General features: G+C 42.3%; 1 protein-coding gene across 18 annotated transcripts in view; it reads left to right on the top strand.

Annotated features, from left to right (window-relative positions):
* Positions 1–1,715: 1,715 nt before the first annotated feature.
* Positions 1,716–22,738, top strand: part of GTDC1 (glycosyltransferase like domain containing 1) — a 193,132-nt gene continuing 172,109 nt past the window's right edge. For 15 of the 18 annotated variants that reach the window (XR_014317809.1, XM_082763537.1, XM_082763547.1 and 12 more), the window contains exon 1: positions 11,401–11,470. The gene's annotated coding sequence lies outside the window, so the exon portion shown is untranslated. Of the gene's footprint in view, positions 1,810–2,300; positions 2,975–11,400; positions 11,471–11,674; positions 11,696–22,738 lie in introns of those variants that run through there. The other 3 variants (XM_082763540.1, XM_082763541.1, XM_082763542.1) reach the window with 3 other exon arrangements.

The following is a 22,738-nucleotide window of genomic DNA, read 5'->3' as shown; positions in this document are numbered from 1 at the left end:
TTTTGCAGCTTCCTCAGTACCATCCGTCTACCATAATGCTGTGGTCTTTTTCTTTCTTTAAATTCTGGGCTCCAACTAATTACTGGCAGGAAGTGCCTATTTTTATGCCATTAGTATGCAAATGAGTGAGAAGTAGAAAAATATTCTAAAGGAACTGTTACAATATCTGTCCACAGATTACTCGCCAATTAGAACATGGGATTAGGGCTGCGGGACCCCGAAAGAGTATGGCCAAAGTCTTTCTGCTTGGGTGCCTTAAGTTTAATTTCAATGGGAACTGTATATACACGGTGCTTTTCCTAGAAAAAAAAAAAAAAAAGGAAAAAAAAATCGAGCCTAAATTGCCTGCTTACAAATTAGCACTTCTACACTTTAAAAATGAATGCCTCCACTTCCTCGCCTCAATTTTTCTATCCATAAATTGGGGATAAAACATCCTGTTTGTCTGCGTTCCAGCACATGCTGGGGACAAATCATTCAGCTGGACTGGAGCTCTCCTCATTTCTCACTCTGTGTGACACCAGCTGAAAGATGAAGCCTTTTATTTATAAAAATATTTATAATCTGGGTGAAAAATATTAAAAGCCTTTCAGATCTTACAGTTTTTGCCTAGTTAAAAAAAAAAAAAAAAAAAAAAAAGTATTTTTGCCTTTCCATAGCTTGATAGTATCAAGAATTTCAGAGGTGGATGAGAGCGGAAAACTATTGAGAAGTAACTTTATTAGGCTTTTTGAACCTAGAAAATTGTGAAACAAAATGCTTCTTATTGCAAGGGTATTTCTCATGCAAATCAGCCTTCTCATCACTCGTATAGTAACTGATTAGCACATGTAGGAAAAAAATATAATCCCTCAAACTGCTGTTCTTGACTTTTCTCACAGTTGCACTCTTTGGAAATTTTGCTTTATCAGTCCATTAGATGTTACTCATTTTGACTTCCTATTAAAAAGTTTACGTCTACATACCAAAGATAACACTATGCTCAACTGACTCAGCGTGACAAACATTCCTCCTCCAAAAAGTTTTGCTTGAGAGGCTTGTTATTCACTTTGTCCAGAGCACAGGGCTTACAAAACAGGATGTAACGGCAACACCTGCCCGCTATCCCACCAGAATTACCACACCTGAAAAGCTTGATTTATGATGGAAAAGAACACACTTTTTAGTCATATATAACTGATAAGGTGCCTGACTTTCTGTTTGCTCCTTGTGCTTGTGCCATGAGGGCATCCTTGCAGCTTTCCCCTCTCTTTGAAAGGTCAGGTGTGGTGCTTAGGGACATGGTTTAGTGGGTGACACTGGTGGTAGGTTGGGGGTGGTTGGACCGGACGATTTTGGAGGTCTTTCCCAACCTTAACGACTGCACAATTCCAATCCCCTCAGCTACAACCCCTTGCTGTTTCCCCCACGCATCTGAAGAGCCCTGCTGCTGGCCGGGCGACCGCTAATTAATTCCCTCATGTTCTCCCCGTGTCCCCCAGCTCCAGCAGCCCATTTTGGGGACCGGCCATCCCCGGGGGGCCCTCAGGACGAGTGGGATCGGGGCAGATCCTCCAGCACCACAGCGGCTCCGTCCCTAAACCCCCTCAGAGCGGCTCCCCCTCAGCCACCCGGGGCTGCCCCGGGGCGATGGCGGCGGAGGAAGGAGGGGGCCCGGCGGGCGGCAGGGGGAGGCCGGCTCTGCTGCGAGGGAGGGGCCGGCACGGCGGCGGGGCCGGCGGTCTCCAGGCGGCAGCGAGGAGGAGGAGGAGGAGAAAGGAGGAGGAGGAAGAAGGAGGAGGAGGAGGAGGTGAGCTCCCTCGGGGTGGGGTAAGCAGCGGGGCCGCCCGAGCGAGGCGGGCGGGAGGGAAGGGGTCAGCGCGGCGGGGCGGGCGCTCGGCCCGGGGGTGGAGGGGGGGGGGAGAAGAGGGCCGGCAGGGGCCGCGGGAGGAGCGGGGGGCCCGGCCCCGGAGCCGGCTCGGCGGGGGGGAAAGGAAGGAAGGAAGGAGGGAGAGAAGGAGGGAGGGAAGGAGGAAGAAGAAGGGAAGGAGGGAGGAGAGGCGGCCGGGCCGCCTGACATGGCTGCGCGGCCGCGCGGGAGGCGCTGCCGGGGGCGCCCTAAGATGGCTCCGAAGAGGGGGCAGCAGGAGGGGGGTGTCTGTGTGTCTGTTTGTGTGTCTGTGTGTCTGTCTGGGTGTTTTTCTGTCCGTCTGTCCGTGTATTGGGGTGCCGCCTCCCCGGCGGCCCTAACATGGCCGCCCGCAGCTGCCTCCCCCGGGGCCGGGGCCGTGAGGGAGCCGCGGGGCCCGGCGCTCAGGGCGGCGGGGTCCCGGCCCCGCTCCTGGCGGCGTTTCCAGATAAATACAGGTTTTTCCTTTAAAAATGAGGGTGCGGAGAAGGGGCTGTCTCATTTTTGTGAGCCTGTGTGGAGCGAGCTGCGAGGCTTGCACCCGGTTTCCATCCCGGTGTGACTGTAACGCCATTAAAACATTAATATGGAAAACGGAGCGAGAACCGTCAGGAGCGACCTACACTGACCCGGTGTCACGCTTTGCAGAACAAGGCAGAAAAAAAGACTTCAGTTGTGCAAAACGTGTAGATTTTCGGATTTTTTTTTCCCCTTTTAGGCTTAAAAACGTCATGTGATGGAACACCTCAGAGTAGAGGAGCTGCTTAAATGCACTTTGCGAACGCGTCCCAACTTGGGGAAAGTGTGTCTCGGCTCAATGAGACTTGGCAGGTCTGCACAAATCTTTTAACACATGACTGTGTGATGGCTGGAGTAGCAGGCTGGGGGGAAAAGAAACCATTTGAGGTGCAAATGCATGCACTTTTTTCTTCCTTTTCTTTTTTTTTTTTTTTTTCCAAGAAGTAGGGGGCAAGAGTTGGAAAGAGGAGCAGCTCCTGTAGGAGAAGCTTGCTTTGTGGTAGGATTTTCTGGTTCCTGAGAATTTGATGCCCATTCCTGTGATTCAGAGTTCAGCACAATAGTCAGGTAAAGATGAGTAGCGGGTTTTAGTGTGGCTTATAACAATGGTTTGGCATAATTAAATAGAGCTATTTTATTGGACTCTATTAACCTGGTTAACCTTAAATCTTAACCATGACAGGGTTTTCATGTAAAGAGCCTCCATACAAAGTACAATATTGAATTTTAATTGCAGCTTTCAAGACCTAATGTAGAGTGTATTCTTCTTGCTTCATCTTTTTTTTTTTCCCCCCACTTCTAAGAAGTCCAGGCAGAGTTGAAATGCATTGGAAGAGTACTTTCTGACATAAGTTTAAAAGCTATGAATCAGGATCAGATAAATCAATTAAGAACAGCTTTTTAAATCTTTTATTTTTTTATTTATGTGCATACAGCATGTGAAAAAGGTGAGAATCATTCTCACTACTGCCATAGCTCAGTCTTCACAAACTTTCTGAGCAGTTTGCCAGCCTAAGTTTCGGTTGGCCAGTAGAAAGGAATGGTAGAGCCCAGGGGACAGCCCCGCTGTCCAGCTCAAGACATCGGTGCTTTACAGGCACAGGACGAAATTCATCCCTCTGCTGATAGACGCACAGTTTGAACTGTAATTCAGTAGTGTTTTTAGGGCTGTTGTCAATTATTGCCTTTAAAGTAGTGCAGTAAAGCCCTGGAGAGGCAAGAATGACACAAACTATTGGCAGATTGTGCTTGTCTTAATGCAATATGAGGAAACATCTCCTGAATTGCAGTGTCTTAGGGAAGTGTTGGGAAGGGGTGAGCTGCACGGAAAGGGAAAACAATTGCATCAAAGTTTCAGAGAAGAAAATAATGAGCAAGAGGTAAGGGGTGAGGTAATGTGAGTAAGAAGTGACCAAGAGCCTAAACCCGACACAAAGCAGAGTTCAGCAGGCTCAGCATCCGATGTGCTCTGCAGACACTGCTGCGGCCGTGTTAGTCAGCAGGCTGCGACCCCAGGTCTGTGTGCCTGTTAACTAACCCACCTAATCTTCTTGCACTACCAACTGCAACTAGCACAGTTGCAACTGCAACTGTGTTGTCACGCTCAGAGCGTCCCGAGTACCTAAGGTGCAGCCAGAACACGTCATTTATGCTGCTCAGTCACTTAGACTCCAGTGTAAAAGTTATACAACTTCCTTAAAGTTGTTTTAAAACCAAAATAGAGACATATTTCAAAGACCTGCTTGGCTGTAGGCCCATTCTAGAGTGGCCGGTAAAAGTAATAAACGATCCTCAAACATTTCTGCTCAATAAAATTTGAGAATATGAAAACAAAAAAGTTCCTGTTTTAGCTTGTTATAAATGTTTTCTTCACTCTGCGGCTGCTGTTATAGACATTGACCGTAGCTAAAAGAAGAGCCAAGTACATTGAGCTCTTCGGGCTTCTGGTCCTGTCTACACCGTGGACTTGTGTTATTCTGTAACTTCCATCAGAGCTGGGAGGGTTTACAGTCCCTGAATAAAATCCTGCGTGGGCAAAATACCTAGATAGACATTTCTCCCATCAAAACAGCCCTTGACCAATATACTTGGTTTCGCTTGGGGTCGTGGAGCCTGCAGGAGCTGAACGGCTGCGGTCGTGCCAAGCTCTTCCTGATGTAGGGATGGCTTTAGCAGCATTTGCTGTCTTGAAATTCCTTACTGGTGCTGCATGCACCTGGAATGTAAATTATTAAAAACAACAGAAAAAGACTGGTACACAGCATTGTTTGGCTTCACAAGGTCAGAGTGTGTTTATACAACACAGTGCTACATAGTCCAGCTTGGGAGATCCCTGGAGATAAGGCCTTGCTGTTGCAGCAGTCGATGAGCAAATACTTAGTGTGGAATATTCTCGTGTCTCATCTCTTTCAGTTGCAAAGAGGAGGTCTTGTCCGAAGACTTGAGTTGTCAACAGGTTAAATAATTGAGTTCAAGAAGTGCTGTTTCTATTGGATCCCAAATTATGTGTTCAGAAGGAGCTTGCGTGTTAAATGCAAACATTTATTCCTGTGTGAACAGAGTTGTGTTCTGTTGTGAGAAAACGCTCCAAGAAAATATTCTGAGGTTAGATTCTGGTGATATTGGGATAAATAATGAGGCCTTAATGTTGTCTGGTCTGTTGAGTGTTTATGCATATGGCTGATCGCGAGCCATTATGTAGTGAGAGAAGTAACAGAACCAAATGATCTGAAAACTTGGAAGGAGCAGGTATCTCGTTCAGTTTAGATTAGTTGGATAACTTAGTAATACTGCAAGTTTAAAAAAAAAAAAAAAAAAAAAAGAACAAACTCTAGATATATGTGCAAGGTTCTTAGGAAGTCATGCAGCTGCCTGCTGTATTTTAGGAGCACATTAGCTACCAGGGTTGGTTTTTCTCCATTTGTATGTGAGAAATGTCCTCTACTGAGTTTGTAAAGCAGGAAAATCTTCTGGATTTTGGGCAGCAGGAGTTGAGGGGGCTCCTGAGAGCTGCCTGCCCCAGCAGTAGCAGCAGGAGTGCCGTGCCTTGGTGCTGGAAGGGTGCGTGGCACGGTATGGCTTTAACACACACCTGTCCGTGCTACTGCACATTGGATGTGAAAGTAAAAATAAACGTGTGAAGCACCAGACAGAGAATATGAAATCGAAATCTGAGAACCACATCTTCAAGCTGTCTGTTGCCATAAATCCTGGGCCATATATATGTATGGGAGCACGTGTAGATGCTCTGCTGTTGAGCTGCAGTGTTTGCTGTAGGCAAGTAATCACGGTTCAATTTATAAATGACAGTAAGTAGGGAAGCCATTACTTCAGGTCGCTGGTGTTTTGGGTATGTGCAGCTCTTTGATGTCTGAGTGAGAAGTGAAGCAATATCTAAAATTAACAAAGGAATATGTGAAATTAATGTCAAAATGCAGGCCTTGGAGGGAAACAGGCAAGGCCAGGCGCTGAATGTGGTTTGGTTTGCTTCCCTGAACTGTCATTTCTTAAGGTTAGGGCACAGGAAGGACACAAACAGTTGAGACTTTTAAATCCCAAGGTAAGCCTATGCTATGAAAGAAACTTCGATATAGATGTGTGCATATTTATACATATTAACCATAAATGTGAAAATTAATATGAATGTGATTAGCAAAACCTCTGTCACTGGCAGTTCAGGTACAACGAGATTTAATAGCATCTCCATGCCTTAGTTTTCCTGAATTGTTAAAGAATGAATGCTAGGCTGGAAAACAGAAAAAAAGAATTTAATTGATTTTAAATCTGAAAACATATTTAAGTGTCATCTATTCAAGAGTGCACCACTATGGTTTTACCAGCTTTTTTCCAGGATTATTTCAGATGTTGTTCTGTGCAACAGGTGACCATGTTGATGAAGCTCAGTGCTGGAAGCACGATGCTACCACAGCTATGGGGGAAATGTTTTCCCCCAAGGGTTACAGCAGCGGTCTGCAAAAAGGTTATGTTGGCCATGCCTTTTGGCAACAGAAAACTCAGTGATCATGGTCTTGATGAATAAAATCCCATTCATTTTGTGGTTGCATATGAAGCTTATAATTGCCATGCTTTAGATTTACTCATCCAGAGTGCAAGATTCCTTTCCTAATCATTATTAGGAGCTGTCATTCGGGGGGGAAAAAAAAACCCTTGCGTTCACGCCTAACTAGTTGGATTCAGATTTAATATGATGCAGTCTTTTATTCCTCTTTGGGATGGAAGATTTACTGAATTGATGGTCCATGATGGGCATTACTCACACTGGCAGGATTCCGTGGTGAAGTGTGTTGGAATGAAGGATGAAGATCTCGCTGTAGCTCTTGGTTATTTTTCTCAATCTTAAAAGACAAAGAGAAGTTTTGCCTTCAGAGAATGGAGACTTGTGGTTCCTCCTTGCAAGGCCTAATAAAACACATGTAAGAGAAACTTAACTGTTTTGAACTGTCTGTGTGGAAGAACTTGAAGAATATCACAAAGTTTGGTGCAGATGTACAAGAATAAATGTGTATAAATGCCGAAAATTTGGAGTGGAGTGATCAGGTAAAGCGGTGGTGGTACGTGACTAGTGGCAGAATATTTGGGACAAAGAGCAGTGAAAATAGCTCAACTTCTGGGGTCAGTTCTAAGAAAACATTATCTTCTTCCTATCCTTTCCAATTGGGCAGGTTTGGAAAAATAAGCCTCAAAGTTATGAATTAATTACATTGTTTTGGATTATTGGACAATGTAGGTCATGATTCTGTTCTCATAGCGGTTTCTTTACCAACTCACAGCTTTGCACAAACAGTATCCTTGTTGCATTGTGAAAATAAGGTGTTTTTTAGAAATCTGTACGTGTAATTAAACAAGTGCTTTCCCAGAAGCACCATAATTTCCATCACTTAAAATCTTCTAATAAAATACAGATCCTCATTCCGGCTGATGCTCAGCATCGTGTTTCCAGTGAATCTTTTTGCCTTGATGCTTACTTTACATACAAATACTCCAGAAAAATAAATCAAACTAGTTGGACCTAGTGCATATCTTATTCTCTAATTATTCTCAAGGTGTTTGCAAGGAACATGCTGTAGGAAGACTTTGCACAGTAAGTAATCCTGGGAAATTATCAGTTCTGAGATTCCTCAGTTGAAATGTTGGCCGTTCACCTTGTCTGCCTGTTTGATTGCTCTTCAATACAGTAAATTTCTGCTTAAAACCTTGTGAAGTTGGAGATGAGTTCAAAATCCCCAAATAAACAATATCATCTTGTTGGCCTTAGAGGGCAATTTCTTCTCCTGATCTTAAAACTTTTAGAGGAAATATGCTTTTGTTGTCATTAAGTCAGTTTTCTTTTTGCTTGTGATTTAAATGTGGAGGCAGGATTTATGGAAATGACTGTAGGGTAGTGCTGGCCTAATTAGTCATTATTTCGGGCAAGGCATACAAAATTGGTCTTTCTTGTGCCTAAAACTAATAGTGTGCTTTGTATTTAATCTGTAGGTCTTTTGTAAAACAAATGATCGTGCTAAGAAATGCGAAATACACACATTTGAAGTCTTTCTAATATTTGGCATGCTGTTCCAGCGAGTCATGTAGGTTTTTAGTTGATGGTTCAATTTATTAAGGTAGGCTCTCTCTCCCTAAGAAACTATATAATTATCTCTATATATTTGAAAACAATATTTATTTTTAAGGAAGTAGCAGTAGCTGAACTGGATTTTTTCAGTGGCAATTTTGGAATGGGATGTGCATTTTGTAGTAGTGTCTGTTCAAGGATTACATAGAAAACACCGCAGTGCTTTATGAAGGTGCTAACCCCTATTACGAGGGTTTTGTTTTTTTTTTTTTTGGCCTAATGGATGAATTGCCAGTAAATGGTATTTTAACCAGAAGTGACCCAGGTGACTTAGAGACTTCAGCACCTTCTGCAGTCCCATGCATGTGCAGTGCTTCACTGCCAGCCTTACAAGAGATGTGTTCAGCACAGGGAAGGCTGAAAACCTGCCTTAAAACAAAATAATCTGCACGGGCATGTGCCATGAATGCTTCTCCGAGCCATATTCTCTTTGTGGGAACACAGCTGACACTGCTGACCGTTGACGTCCGTAAGTACCACGTTGCTGGAGCAGGGAGCCGCTCCCTACGTTGCTTTTCGTGAATCTGTTTCATGATTAAACTTCTAAAAGTTGCAGCCCCCAACACGCGACTACGGCTTCATGGTAGCTGTGACATTACTTCACTGTTCACGCTGTGAATTTCATTCCGTAGTAAAATGAAGATTATGTTGTCCTTTTAAGTCGGCTGTCAGCAGAGACCGGAGGAGCTACACTTGGAGCATCTGCATGCAATCTTTGCGACAAGCAGGACCCTCTGGAAAGCTGTTACTGTTGGGGCAGAACTAATCATTCCTTGTGAAATTATATAAGGAGAATTAGCTCTGACTCTACCTCATTTCCTTTCATACTGCTGTGAAAATAAGCTTGGAAACGTCAAGCCTTCCCTCCTTATTTCTCTGTCCTCAGCGCTTTGTTAAGTACTTCTTTTTATTAATGCTCTAAACAGAAGTAGCTGCGTGTATTTCTAGATGCTGATGGGACGAGCATCCTCGCCCAGATGGGCAGTTCGAGGTTTCCTTCCGAGGACAGGACTTCCAGGTTTAGTTGCCATTGCCTTCTCAGTGCTTTGCCTTTATCTCCCTGGTGGATCCTTCTGAGTACTTTATTTTTAAGGTAGCATGCTTGATGTGATAGGGAATTGTCAATCACGGGCTGCCTTGGCTACTTAGAAAAAAGAGCTATCAAAAGGCTGCTCGGAGCTCCGAGGAGCAGCCAAGTCACCTGCTGGTTTGCCTGGCGGGGGCCTGAACTCCTCCAGCCTTCGTGTTTAGAAAAGAAAGCTCAGACCTCAGGAGGTCAGGCAGCCACGGGGCCCTGCGCCGCGCGCGTGAGTGCACAGCGCCCACCACAAAGCCAGCTAGGTACGCACGGACGTGTCTGACACCTTCACCTTAACCACGTCTGAAAAACACCCGGTGAGGACTGACCCCTCTGTAACCTAACATGTTGTTTAACCCTCCTCAAAAGTAACATTTTTTATTTTTTTTTCCCCCTAACCACTTAAGCTTCTGTGTTCCTGCCCTGGCTTTTGCAGCGGTGGGCTCTGATCAACAGTTCCGTAACTGCTGTTACCATTTTGTGATCTTACCATCTCCTGCACAGGACACTCCTGCTAACGTGAATTTGAATGAAATTCTCACTTTTTGCATTTAATTCAGGGTTAAAACCCCAGGTTTGGTTATGAGGCTTTATTGCTTAGCCTGGCTCGTGTCAGTTCTGACTGCTCCACAGAAGGCTTGCGGCCTAAGATTTTGCAAGTGTATTTATTGATCATCATCTAAGTAACAAAAATATGAAATAATACCGCACTGAAATGCTGTTTTCTAGTACTCAGCTTAAATGATTTGTCGGTTTCACAGCAAACTCTGGTTAGCTGATAGGACTGCTTTTTTTTTTTTTTTTTTTTTTAAAAGGCAGCCCTACCCAGGCTGCACTCATTTTTCCTTCACAACTGGGAAAAAAAAACAACACAACAAAACTCTTGAATGCTTACAATTTCTCAGGAAGAGAGAAAACTTTAAATTATTCAATGCAAACACCAAGAGGGGGAAAATAAAATAAATAAAAAGCTTATTATGGTAAAATTCCTGGTACAAACCTGATTGATGAATATAGGATCATGGAGTGGCTGAGGGGCTGCGTGCCCCAGCTGCTGCATCATCTGCAGGGCCCTTGGTGGCTCTTGCTCAGGTGTCTCTGTGTCTGTCCTGTCCTAGATGGACTGGGGCTGGAGAAACTGGCATTGTGTAGCTGTAGATGTGTAGGGAGGGGATGTTTAGTGAGGTAAAAGAAAAAAGCTGTGAGAACATTTGCGGTGGTCTGCACACCTGGGTCAGCAGATGGGTCTTCAGAAGGGTGTGTGGAAATCACCTGTCATGAATTGGATAAATAAGTAAGTGCATGCCTACGTGTCTGAGTACCTTGAGATGCATCTTTTATGGCTATTAGATCCACAGTTTAAAAACAAGAGAAAGTATTCTTTGATCAAACAGATGTAAGTATTTGAAGGCGGTGTTAGCTTGTGAAGCGTGTAGAGAAGGCGGGGGGAGGTATTTCTGCTTCAAACCTTTTTTTTTTTCCTTGCAATTTGCTGGGATCATAATCTGCAGGCATTTTGCTTTTATGGTAGCGTTCCAGCACACGTGATGTGATTAGAAGTAGTTTATCCTGTCCTCTGCAGTCGAGTTTCCAAAAAGTTCCCGTGTCCAGGAGGGCTGCAGGATTTCCGGGCTTCCAGGAGTAGAAGTGGTGCAGATGAGGCGTCCTTTGAGGCTTCCCAATGCCTCTGCTTAGATTGCAAAGCTCTTCCTTATTAGGCCCACAGGAAGCACTTCTCCTGTAGAGCAGCCAAATTGGTATCATTGTTAAATACTCCTTGTCTGACTCTGATGGCAGCTCCTCGCTGTGGTGGCACATTTGGGAAGAAGAGCCTCTATGATTGCCTCTGTGTCCTGCCTAGCTGAGTGCGTGGGCTTTCCATCTAACCACATGGCAATTCCTGACCTGGAAGCTGGGATGGGAACCAGCACACGGTTTTTAGAGGATTGTTCACCTTTTTTCCTTAAATTGAGCTCCCTGGTGCAAAAAAACGGGATGTCTAAGTTGGGAGCTCCATTAGAACTTAAGCTAGAATAACAAACAATAATAATAAAAAGGCCTTGCCATCAAATTAAAGTTAATTTATTTTATTCACCTGTCTGCCAACTGCGTTCTTGCAAAATGTGTTTTTGCCCTCAGTTTATTCTCAGCAGCAGCTGCGTTGGTTTCTGGGTTGCGTAAAATCCTGCACATTCCTCTCTGGGATGTGAAGAAAATTCTGCCCTTTTCCATCATCTCCGAGCAGTAGCCATGTGTCTGCTTTCTGATCTCAGGACCTTCCTGCTTCCGTCGGGCTCCCTGCTTGCTTCGCTTCACCTCTGCTGTTGTGTCCTGCTCTCGGAGGCTGTGCCAGGTGAGATGTGCTTGCTTTTCTTTCCCTTTCAGGAGAGCTCCCCTGCCCCACCATGCAGCATGGGGGAAGAGGCAAGCAGGGTTGCCTTCCCCTGCTCCAGCTGGAGCCTCTCTGAGGGCACTGCACTTACACAGCCCCAAACAGGTACGCTCTGTGGGAGTTCAACAGAAAATGCATGCTTCAGAAAAGGAAGTTCACGAATATGTACCACAGAAGCAGCAGCCTGTAAGTAATACACTAAAAGAGGAACTGGATGAAAGATGAAGACAAGTTCCAAATGAGAAAAGCACGTGGTTTGCGTTATTTCCTTCATGATTGGTTTTCACATTGGTGTCGTCATAGCACAAATGAATATGGCTTTTCCCTCAAAGTAGTATTTAAAATCTGATTACCTGAATTATTTATGGTCAGTGTTTAGAAATATGACGTTTTATTCTTTGAGGTAGCTGTCATTGAATTGTTATTTTGGAAGTTGATCAGTGTCTTTCATTGCAGACCATCCTGAAAGAAGTTCCTAAGCATTATGGATGTTTTCATGCTGCATTTGAAAAAGTAGACTTTGAAAATGTTGTTATTGAGCTCTGTCCAAGATGCAAAATCTCTCCTGTTCTCTAGTATTAATTGTGCAAGTTTGGAAGTCCCAGTTTCACTGAAGGTAGGGCTCTTTGTTTGTAAGTAGCTGCTGAAATAAATTACCAGGACAAGGAAAACATTCTGCTAATAAGTGAGGGATGCCTGGAGTTGGCTCTACTAACAGAGAGAATTTAATTCATCCATCATCAGGGATGATGTTTCTTAGCAACACAAAGTATTTTCACCCGGGGTGCTTTCAGGAACTTTCACATTTTTCTTCAAATGCAGCCTTGGTAGTATGTTATATGACCTGAAGTTCGTCCATCTGTCCTGAAGGTCCCAATACTTTTCCATTCCCTCCCATGATCAAATGATCCGATGCATGTTTTTTTCAGCTTAACGATACACAAGTTGACCAGAGAATCATTTCGCATGTCAGATTTTCCAAAGGGTTCTGGGAAATTATTTCCTGCTCTGTATAGCAAAGCTAAAAGTTATTGAAAATGTGTTACAGTTTCATAATAAAACAGATAGGAAAAATATTGGCTTGGGAACTAACTAAATGCTTTCTGATAGCCATAGCCTCAAGGGGGATACTTGGATCATTTGTAATAAAGGGCTATCTTTGATATCTTTTGGTGAATTGACTAGTATTCTGTTTAGATCATAATTTATGAAAAAACTGGCTTGATACACTATGTTACATTATCAAATTGTTTGGGTGCAAAAATTGCCTTAATGTATGGGCAGGGTTTTCAGTGTGTGTTCTTCTAACGTGTTCTGTATGAAATCAGAGGAAGCTGTCAATTCATTAAGACCTCAAGTGTATTTCTTAGTTTTCATTTTTTAAAACAGGTTTTGATCAGTGTGCTTACAGAGTTGCTGGGGAGATTTGGCTTGCTGAAGGAACACCTTCAGGTATATAACAGGTGTTACTCAGTACTGAGAAAAAACATCTTACAAATAAAATGTCATGTTTTGCTTTGAAAAATTACATATTTTTGAATTTTTGGTAAACTGCTCTGAAAAATTCTGTGATCTGTGGTGACTAAGCCCTTGGTTACCTTGCTTTGAGTGGAAAAGTTTTAGTGGTTATAGGATGAAAGCTTCTTTATCAGCAGCGAGTAGTGGTAAGTGTTTGCAAAACTTTGTGATGAGTTACCTACTACTCAGCCTAATTCACAAATGAACTGTACAGAAGCTGTTTTAAACAGGGGCAAAACCAATTCACAGAAGTACTGGTTTGATTCTTCTTTGTAGTTCAAAAAAAAGCCCTGTGTTGCAGTGAATGTCATCTTGGCTTTGTTTTACTGAGCTTTCACATACACACACAAATTCTTTGTACATATGGATACATATATATGAAAAATGAATTGTTAGAATTACTGGGATACTGTTAGAGAAAGGTTTTATCAACAGCGTTTTAGAGTGTGTCTATTGCTAACACACAAGGGAATACTTAGGGAGTGCTGAGAGCTGCCAGCAAAACCCGTGCTGGCTTTGTAATTCAGCTAGATGCATTTCCGTAAGGATAATGACATCTCACAAGTGAACTCGCTAGTAATTCCTGTGCAATTTAAAGCTAAATGGCTCTGGGTTTCTACATGGTGTTTCTAGTTCTGGGACTTCTAATCATACATCCAAACTTGGACATCTTGTTTAAGATCACTGATATTCAGGGTGTTACAGTGTAGATGTTTTCTGCCCTGGTATTAGTGGCTAGCATGTTACAAGGTCTCCAGGTGTTTCTTCCACTCCTCTGAAAAATCACCTGACTTGAAAGCTTCTTTCATTATCCTACAGGAAGCAGCAGTATTTGAAGAAAGAAGGAAAGAAAGAAAAGCTTAGTAGCACCAGGGACGTCAGTCTTAATATATCAAACGTGAGCTCTTTGAAAATGCAGCAGTCGCTTACACCTGAGGTTGCCTTACCTGCATGTTTGAGCCTGCACAGCTTGCAGAGAGGTCAAGACTCACCTGTTCCTTCTTCTGCCAGTGTTGTTGCATGTGATGATAGACCACCTGCTCTTCCACCTCTGTGCTGGCCTCTTCATCTGAACTTCATCTGCGCAGCTCCAGAATCAGTAGTGGTTTCTCCTTACCCCCTTGGGGTAAGAAAGTTCATGTTTGTAGGAACAGGTTAAGTTTGCAGCCCTAATGGCTCCTTTGGGTAGTTGCACAGTGAGATGCCAGAGACATTTGCTGAACACCAGAGTTTGCATTTCAGTAACATGTTATAGCAATGTTCATGCTGAAGACCTCTGTTTGCATCTCTGCATTTTGCTCTGTAAGACTGTGTATAAAGAGGTGGTCTTGAAGCTTCTAATAGATTTCTCAGAAAATCAATTTTAAAAGATTTTGAATAGTAATTTCCCTCATTATTGAGACTTTATTCTTCCAACTGTAAAACCAATGTCTAAATTTACAGAGCGTTACAGGGGAGAGAGACTGCGATAGGCAAGAATGCAAAACCTGTTTAATGAGAAACCCAAGCCCCCAAATACTCTCCAGAAACTGGTCTAAAAGTCCTGATTCTAACTTGTTCAAGGTGCTGAGCCCTAAAGCATTGGCAATGTGCAGTGGCGGGTATTAATATTGGGAGAGGCTTTTGGTGAGAGAAATTAAACATTCTGCAGGATTCAAAAGCAAAATGCAGCTACCTGCTGTGAAGGTTTTGGAAGCAGTCGTGGTAGAGGTTTATCAGTCCAAGACTGAGAAGAGAAGGGAGTGCTCCTGATCATTTCCCCTTCCTTTTGCCATTGCAGAATGGTTATTTAGAATAAGACAATAATAAGAAAACAGCATCTGAAGACAAAATTCACTAACAAATGTTACTTGTAGGCCACAGCCTCTCCCCAGTCCTGATGCAGCAGCCACCGCAGTCCTTACTGCTGCAGCAGGGGCTTTTGCTTGTGTTCCATGCAATTCCCTATGGTTAAGTACATAGATACGAAAAATTGGTGCAAATAATCTTTTTGAAAGTAGCAAAAGGTCTGGAGAAAGCCTAATAAATAGATAGGGATAACTTGTAATGAGGAATACACAGTTGTGTCAGAACCATTGTAAATTTTCCAAAAGTACTTTTCATCTTCACCCATCCATGCTTCAAATAAAGAACATCCACTTCATGGCCTGCAGCACAATACAAATTGTACTTTGCTAGCTTTTGGTTCAAGCGATGAACATACTATTTGAATTTTAGGAAGAACAATTTGAAAACATACTATATTTAGGATGAAGTCTTGAAGTTACAAGAATAACTAGTGGTTTTGCTGTTGTTGCATCTTCTAATGTTCATGTGCAGAGAATGACGTGATCAGAGTTGTCACTGGGAACATTTCGTTTTTCATGCAAAGTATTTTTGGGCAGCTCTTGTTTGAGGGAACATGTGATGGAATATAAAAGAACTAGTCTAAGAAATTACCATTTGTGTTAAAAGGTCATACATAATTGTTTAGGTGTTATATTTAGCCTTAGATATAAGGCTAAAGCAATTCCTTCTCAATGTTGTAGCTTGGCCATGGGGTTCTCATCATTTAACATAGCTGTGTCCATTGAGAGCCTTGTGAACTACATTTTATTTTAATAGGGCCTGGGACATGGTCATGAGTGAGAAGTCAAATGTCTTTCCATGCAGTCTTTCTGTTATGTGTTGTGTTTGCGTGCAGCTTGTATTATAGTTTATGGTTACATCCCTGTTACACAAACCTAATGCACATGTTGTGTTGTCAACAAAAGCTATAAATTATCAAAATCATGAAGATTTATTTCCTAGTACATGAAAGCGTTATGGGGTATTGGCTCTCTATTTGCTGTTCTGCTTTTAAGTCTCCATTTTGCATACGTATTTCTTTCTCTGGCCTTGACCTGAGATGATCCTGGTGAGCATGGGTTTCAGAGCAGTGAAACATACCCGCAAGCAGCTTGTTCTGCTGAGCAGGTTAAGGGGGGCAATAGATGTGGGAGAGGTTGAATCTCAAATGCTAATAAACTTGTTTTGACACACAGTAGTATACTGTGTTATCGTGAAGGAGGACCCTGCTTCTGATCAGTTCCTTCCATTTTGCTCTTAGTCTGGACTGGAAGCCTGTTCAAAGTAAATGTTTGACGCAGCCTGAGGACTTTGCTAGCTGTCCCTGCAATCAGAAGTGCAACCGGGTCCCTTGATTGTTCAGGTGTGGAGAGAGAATACCCTGCACAACTTCCAGGATTTTGTACAAAATTTAAAGTATTAGCATTGATGCTCTGGCTACCTACCAATAACATTGCTTTCTAGTGAATCCGTTTTTAAAATGTCTTTCCTTTTTTTCCTGTTTTTCTTGCCCAAGCTGCGTTTTTGGTATAAGATGGGCTGCTTTCACTGAACTGATGCTGCACAACCAGGCACAGTTCTTGCCCTTCCTGCTGTAGCTGTCTTTTCCAAACTTTGCACTGCTTTTAAAGTGAGAGGATCAAAATTTTTATGTTTTCAGCTTGCTAGTGCAGGCCTTCAATCTTGCCCTCCCTCCTCTGTGTTTTTAATATCCCTATTAATCACTTCTCCATGTGCAATTTGATGAAACTTGTTTACAGGTTGTCAAAACCTCTGCTTTCATCAGTTGACTATCTTCAGCTGGTGAAGTTTGGATTCAGTGATGTCCATGTACTAACAAAGTATGAGGACACTTATTTCTATGTTAATGCACTTCCAGATTTTGAAAGTCTCTTGTATTTGCTAGACTTTTTTTTTTTTTTTTGACTTTGCACTTCTCCTTTTGTGTCCCCTACCTCCTGCCTAAGATCTCTGCGAACTCCTCAATCTCCTATATTTTCATAGTTGGCACGTAAATCTGTCCTATTCAGAGGAAGCAGTTTTGTTCTTAATGCAGTTTCAAAACATAAGAACAATTCGTGAGCTGCCTGCCACAAATTTTACTTGTTTGGGTTTTGACTGAGGGAAAAATTTGATTATCTTCAGATCATTCAGGAAGTTAAATAAAAATACTACAATTTGGTAAGTTTTGGGAGCAACATGTAGATTTTTAAAATCTTTTGTCCTGTTGTTTTTTAATCTATTTTATTCTGAGACTAGTGTAGACTAGGGGATTTAAGAGTTTTTGGTCTGGTTTTCATGTTTTAGAAGAGAATTAACAGTTCTAAGGAGAAGACTGTCCTTCAGCTAGCTGTGGCTTGTGGTAAGAATGAGTAGCACCTACCAGTTAGGCAGCTGGCACTCGGTACGTGCACTTTCCCATCCATGCTGTGTGGTTTTGTGTTTTCTTTCACGTTCAAGGTAGGTTATGATGAAGCTTGTTTATTCAGATATTTGTTAATTGCAGTTTATCTGATGAGCATGATGCTTTGCAAATGAGAACTATGACTGAGCATTGGGTGTTTTTTTTCTTATTCAATAAGAAAGCTTTCCATTACAAATTAGTTTGAGAAACAAGCTATTGGTACATTAAAAAAATAAATACGTAAAGTTCTCAAGTAGCTACAATAGGATGCCATTTACACAAACACGAATCTATGTAGTTCTGTGCTCAGTCTTAACGATCTGTATTTTAAATGAAAGCCCAACCTTTTAAGGGTTTAACCTTTTCCTCCCGAAATGAAGAATAGGCTGATCTGTTTCTCCCACAGCTGGAAGGGTACGGGGAAATTTGGTTGATCTTATTTTTTTCAGCAATGCTATCACAGGGAATGATTGGGCCAGTTGCTGAGATTGTAGAGGACTGCGTGGCTCCAGGCATCTTAAACTATGTGCAAAAACTGATTCTGCTTAAGCCAAAAATTACAAAATGCACAAGTTTAGACTGAAAATGGATTCAGGTCAGGAAAAACTGGATCCATCCCCACTGTCTTAAAATGGGTAACTGGAGAATTTCGTGTGATGGTTCATGTAAATCTAAGTAAGTGGACATGAGATTACACATTGATCATTGTGATTTTCACTTGAATTGCTTTGTGTGTATAAGCGTTTGACAATATTGTATTTAACTGCAAGGATAATATTAGCATGGTATATTCTGAATTTGTATTTTATTTATTTTTACTGCAGCAGTCTAAATCTCTACAAATTGCAAAGTTTGGGCCAGGAAGGTAGATGATCGAAAGCAAGGACGTAGCGCGTGGGGAATTTGTGTTTGGATTTTTTTTAATCTGATCTAGTTACACAGAAATAAATCATGCTTTTTTACTGCAATGAGTCTATTCAAAAGCCTATTTTTACTTCAACGTAGATCTATTTAAAATACCTTGGTTTTGTCTGCAAGAAAGCGTTTACATTATTTAACACATTCTGCCAGCTCTGTTGTGTAACTTCAGTTTAAGCCAGTTTTCTCTTTCCACACTCCTCTTTGTTCTGTAGTCTGTGGTGTACAAACAATTAAATGTGTCCAGTCTTAAACATTTGGATAATGTCACTAAATTCATGGAAATAGCTTACAGTTTGATCCTGGGATGTGGGACCCAAGAGTTGCATGCTCTGCTAACAACACTTTGTCAAAACACTGTTAAAGAAGGCCTCAAGATGTGCTTATAGCATCAAAGAGACAAAGGTATTGTCTTCAAATGTTTGAGATAATGTTAAAATTCATCGAAGGGGTAGGTTATAGTCAGACGGGCATGGGTCACTCTTCAGAACACAAAGATCTGAAGAAGCACAGCGACGGGAGCTGTGGTTGTGCGTTCAGTGCATCCATAGGAAACGCAAAGCTTAACCATGGGAAAGGGGTTCAACCAAGGGGTTGAGGATGCATCAAGGTGGGCCAGCCCTCTGGTCTTTGCCTTCTGTAGCTCCTCAGTGGATCAGAAGACCTGAGAACACTTAGTGTGGGCTGTGATACACATGCATACATACATCATGTTGATGTCTGGATGGGTGACGATCCTGTCCAGGATGATGAAGTTAGTGTTACCTGCACAACCCCAGTGCTTGTTTTTAACACCACAACCAGTGTTCAGCTACCAGGAGGAACCCATGGGTTTTGCAGTGTTGCCTGGAGTAATTGCCATGGCCAACTCTCCGTTGATGCATCTCCTGCAGCCACCTCATTGCCTGTCTCCATTGCTTCACTCTCCGCTTTCACATTACTGTGGGGTCTGTGCTTGATTTAAAGTCAGTACAAATCATGTCTGGTAGTGCTGAAAGTCTCAAATGACTCCTGGTAATTTTTTGGCAGAAAAGCTTACGAAATGAAATCTGAAATCTGACTGTGATTTTTGAGGGGGGAAAAATGTTTTCTTTGTTAGTGGAAACTGTAAACGAGAACCTCGAAGATAAACACCGAAGGACATCCTCCTTAGGTTGTCCACAGTGTATTTGGTCAAGAAAGGAAACAATTTAAGGAATGTGACACACAGTTCGTGATGCAGAAGAAAAGCTTCTATGTGCCTAATACATTGGAAAACATTTGTTCAAGAGCATGTCTTCCGCGCGTGAGATTTGCCCCGTAGTATTATTAAGGTCAGTATCCACATAGGTTGCCTCATCCGTATTGAATGTGGTGCCTGAGGTCAGCTTTGACTCGTGAGTGCAGCTCTGAGGAATGTTTGGTCTGGTCCCGTTAAAAATCATCCGTGTGCATTGTTTAGAAACTTACTCCTGCTCTTCCTGGGCTTGTCTTTGGTTCCCAAATGAAAAATAACAGAGAGAAATGTGGTGTTCTGCTTAACAAGTAAAGCTTGTGCAAATGTGTGTGTATGCCTTGTGTGTATATACATGTATACTCATGGGCTGGTTCTCTTTTAAGTGAGCTGCTATCAACTTTAGATAAAGGTTTTCTGTTACAGATATCTGGGCAGACTTTTCATTCCCAGTTCTGTGAGAGTAAAGACAGGTTGCACTGCTGATTGAGAAGGACTCGATCTGGTGATTCGCAGAGGGGTTATCAAAATGCTGTCACAAAAACTTCATCTGAATTCAGCTTCTGGATGCAGTGGGGCAGTTTCCAACTCGTGCTGGTCAGCTGGACTGAAATGGTGAGATGTGTGTCTCCTGCCCATCCTTCTGTAGCCCATGGTTGCTGCAGTTTTCCATCAGCTGGGTTATCCTGTCACTGCTCCTCATGCAGTGGATGACCTGGGCTGTCCAGCTGGTCACGTTTCATCACATGGCACCAAGGTGGTCATCATAGTGAAGGAGAGGGTTATTTGGGAAGCCTCTCCTAGTCCTCCATGTTCATTTAAACCAGTAACTCAGTGGCTGCTACCTTCACACAGGTATGTTCAACTCGGTTACAGCATCAATTGTCATCTTCTTGATGCCTTACTAGAAGTGGTTGAGGGGGGATTATTCTTTAAATATTGTTTGGCTGTTCTGGAGTGAAGGATTTCTTGTGCTTAAACCTTATAAATTAAAGAGTTCGTAGTAATGAACCACGGGCTATCCAGTGCTCCAGTTCTGCCTACAAGTAGAACCAGGTGGTATTTCAACAGAAATATCACCAGCTGGCTCTATGGCTTCTGCCTAAAAGTTACAGCTTATGATATTACATAGATAATGAAGAAAACTTAACTGGTGTTTCTTGTGTGTCATATTACTTCAAAATTAGATTTGTTATAGGTATATTGTGATTGGCAGCACTGCAACTCAGAGTGACTGGTGCCTGGGAGTAAACATCTACTGAACATGTTCAGTATGGGCTGTGGTGGAACTGAGCTGGAAATAATTCAGTGCTTATTCAGAAAATGAACAAACAAACAAAACCCCCGAACACACACACGCTTGAGTTCTGTGAACAGTGGAAAAAGAAAGCAGGTCATCAAAAATAAAGGTGCAGCCATCATCTCCCCTGCTCTGTGAGAGAGCTCGCAGCTCCTGGGAACTGAATCCTGGCACACAGCAGATGCCAAGGCTGCAGAGCCAGAGATCGTGTAGTCATAACATCTTAAAGATTTTTTCCAAAAGTTTTTGCCCGCTCTGAAATCATTTAATTAAATGTGCTTTAGCCTGAGAATTCGTATATTCAGCAGTGGGTAAGTTCTGCTCAGCTGTGAGTTTTATGGGGTTTCTAATACCCTGTTGGAGGGTGGAGTTCCTGTAATTATTATTATTATTTTTTTAAAAAACTTTATGAGCATTTTATATAATGATGTTCCTGTCATGCTTTTGGCTATGAATCAGCAAAGCATTTATGTGCATTCTTTAATTGAAGCGTGGAGTTGTCTCGCTGTGCAAATGTTGAAGTCAGTGAGACTATTAATTAAAATTAAGTATCTGTATAAGTGCTTTTTCTAAAAATAAGTTGCTTCATAACAGCTTTGGGCCATATTGGGGAGGAGGGGTTATTTCTTCAAACTTTGAGAAGAGGTATATAATTCTCTCTGAATTGTACCGTGATGAAACGTCACAGCAGTGCCAGAGGGCAGAAGGGGGCTGGAGTGGGGAGGGAGCTTTCTAGCTCCTAAGTTGTCACCTACACTCCTTTAAAAATAAATAAATAAATAAATAGAGAATAAAGCTATTACACAGGGGGTGGCATGAAGGAAAACTTAAGCCCTTGCAGTAGTGGAAGCACACAAGCTAGCTTCCTATAAAACAGGCAGTTCATCATCTTGCTCACCATGTGCCTGGCTACAAATCCGTTCCTCTTCCATCCGAATAAACCCTTGCATCATTTAGTTAAAGTCAGTACTTCACAAGTTTTTAGCTGGTTGTGGTGTCGTTTATGTATTCTGTCTGTACTGAAAGGCGTTACAGGTATTTCAAGGGTTTGGAAAACACTAAACTGTGTTTTTTTCCTCTGTATAATAAACAATTTGCAACACAAATTTGCTGTATAATTTGCTTTATAAAATTATCTGGTTAATTAATTCTCACAACACCTGGGTGAAATATTGAACTTTATCTCCTAAGTCTGGGTCTTTACCAGGCTCCCTTTTAGGCTTTCACCTTTTTTCTGATTTGTTTTTAAAACAGACTTCTTATGGCAAGCTCCAGTACTCCCCAGCTCCAGTAAAACAGTGAATAGGGGAGGGAAGAAATGAGTAGAAACCCAGAAAAGGAGAATGTGTCTCAAGCTGGTTTGTGCTGCCGGGTTTCTTATTGCACCTCAGCTGTCTCTTCTTGTTGCTCTGATTTCTAAGACCGTTCAGGCATGCCTTTTTGCAGGGGTGTGTGTATAAATGTATATATGAAGAGAGAGATAAAATACTGACCACATTCTTATGCAGGAAATGTTAGTGAGAGACTCTTCATTTACCTGATGCGAGCTGGGAAGAAACTTCATTTTCCTGAGGTCATCCTGTATTTGAAGTAAGATCCGGAGGTGGAACGCAGGTGTTTTGTGACCTGAAGATGATGCTTGTGAGGTGCTTCAGTACGATGGGTTGATGTCCCCAGGCGGTCGGTTTTCACTGCTGCACTTCTTAGTATTAATCGTTATTACTTATTTATTAGTAGTAGCAATTGAGAATCAAATTGGATAGAAATACGTTGCAGATGCTTGGTGAAAATCACGTGGTGGCTTCTGAAAATTGGGCTCAGAAGATCCCTACTTCACATTGTTAATTAATACTGTGGGAAGGAGTCAACTTCATCTGGTTAGTGTCCCCGCTCAAAGTTTCTCTGAAGCACTGGCAAATGCACACGAAGTAAAATTTACGTTGTTTGGGGAAGAAAGCCCAGTTTGCCATCTTTACTGTTCGCACGTCAGTTGCTCTTTATTGCTTTTTAAATTTGATTTCATTGTGGTGTAGTGAGCTTTTCAATAAA

This window comes from Aythya marila, assembly GCF_965140915.1.
Source record: "Aythya marila genome assembly, chromosome: 6".
Classification (NCBI taxonomy): domain Eukaryota; kingdom Metazoa; phylum Chordata; class Aves; order Anseriformes; family Anatidae; genus Aythya; species Aythya marila.
Note: the sequence above shows the minus strand (reverse complement) of the source record. Positions and strands in the feature narration are given on the sequence as shown.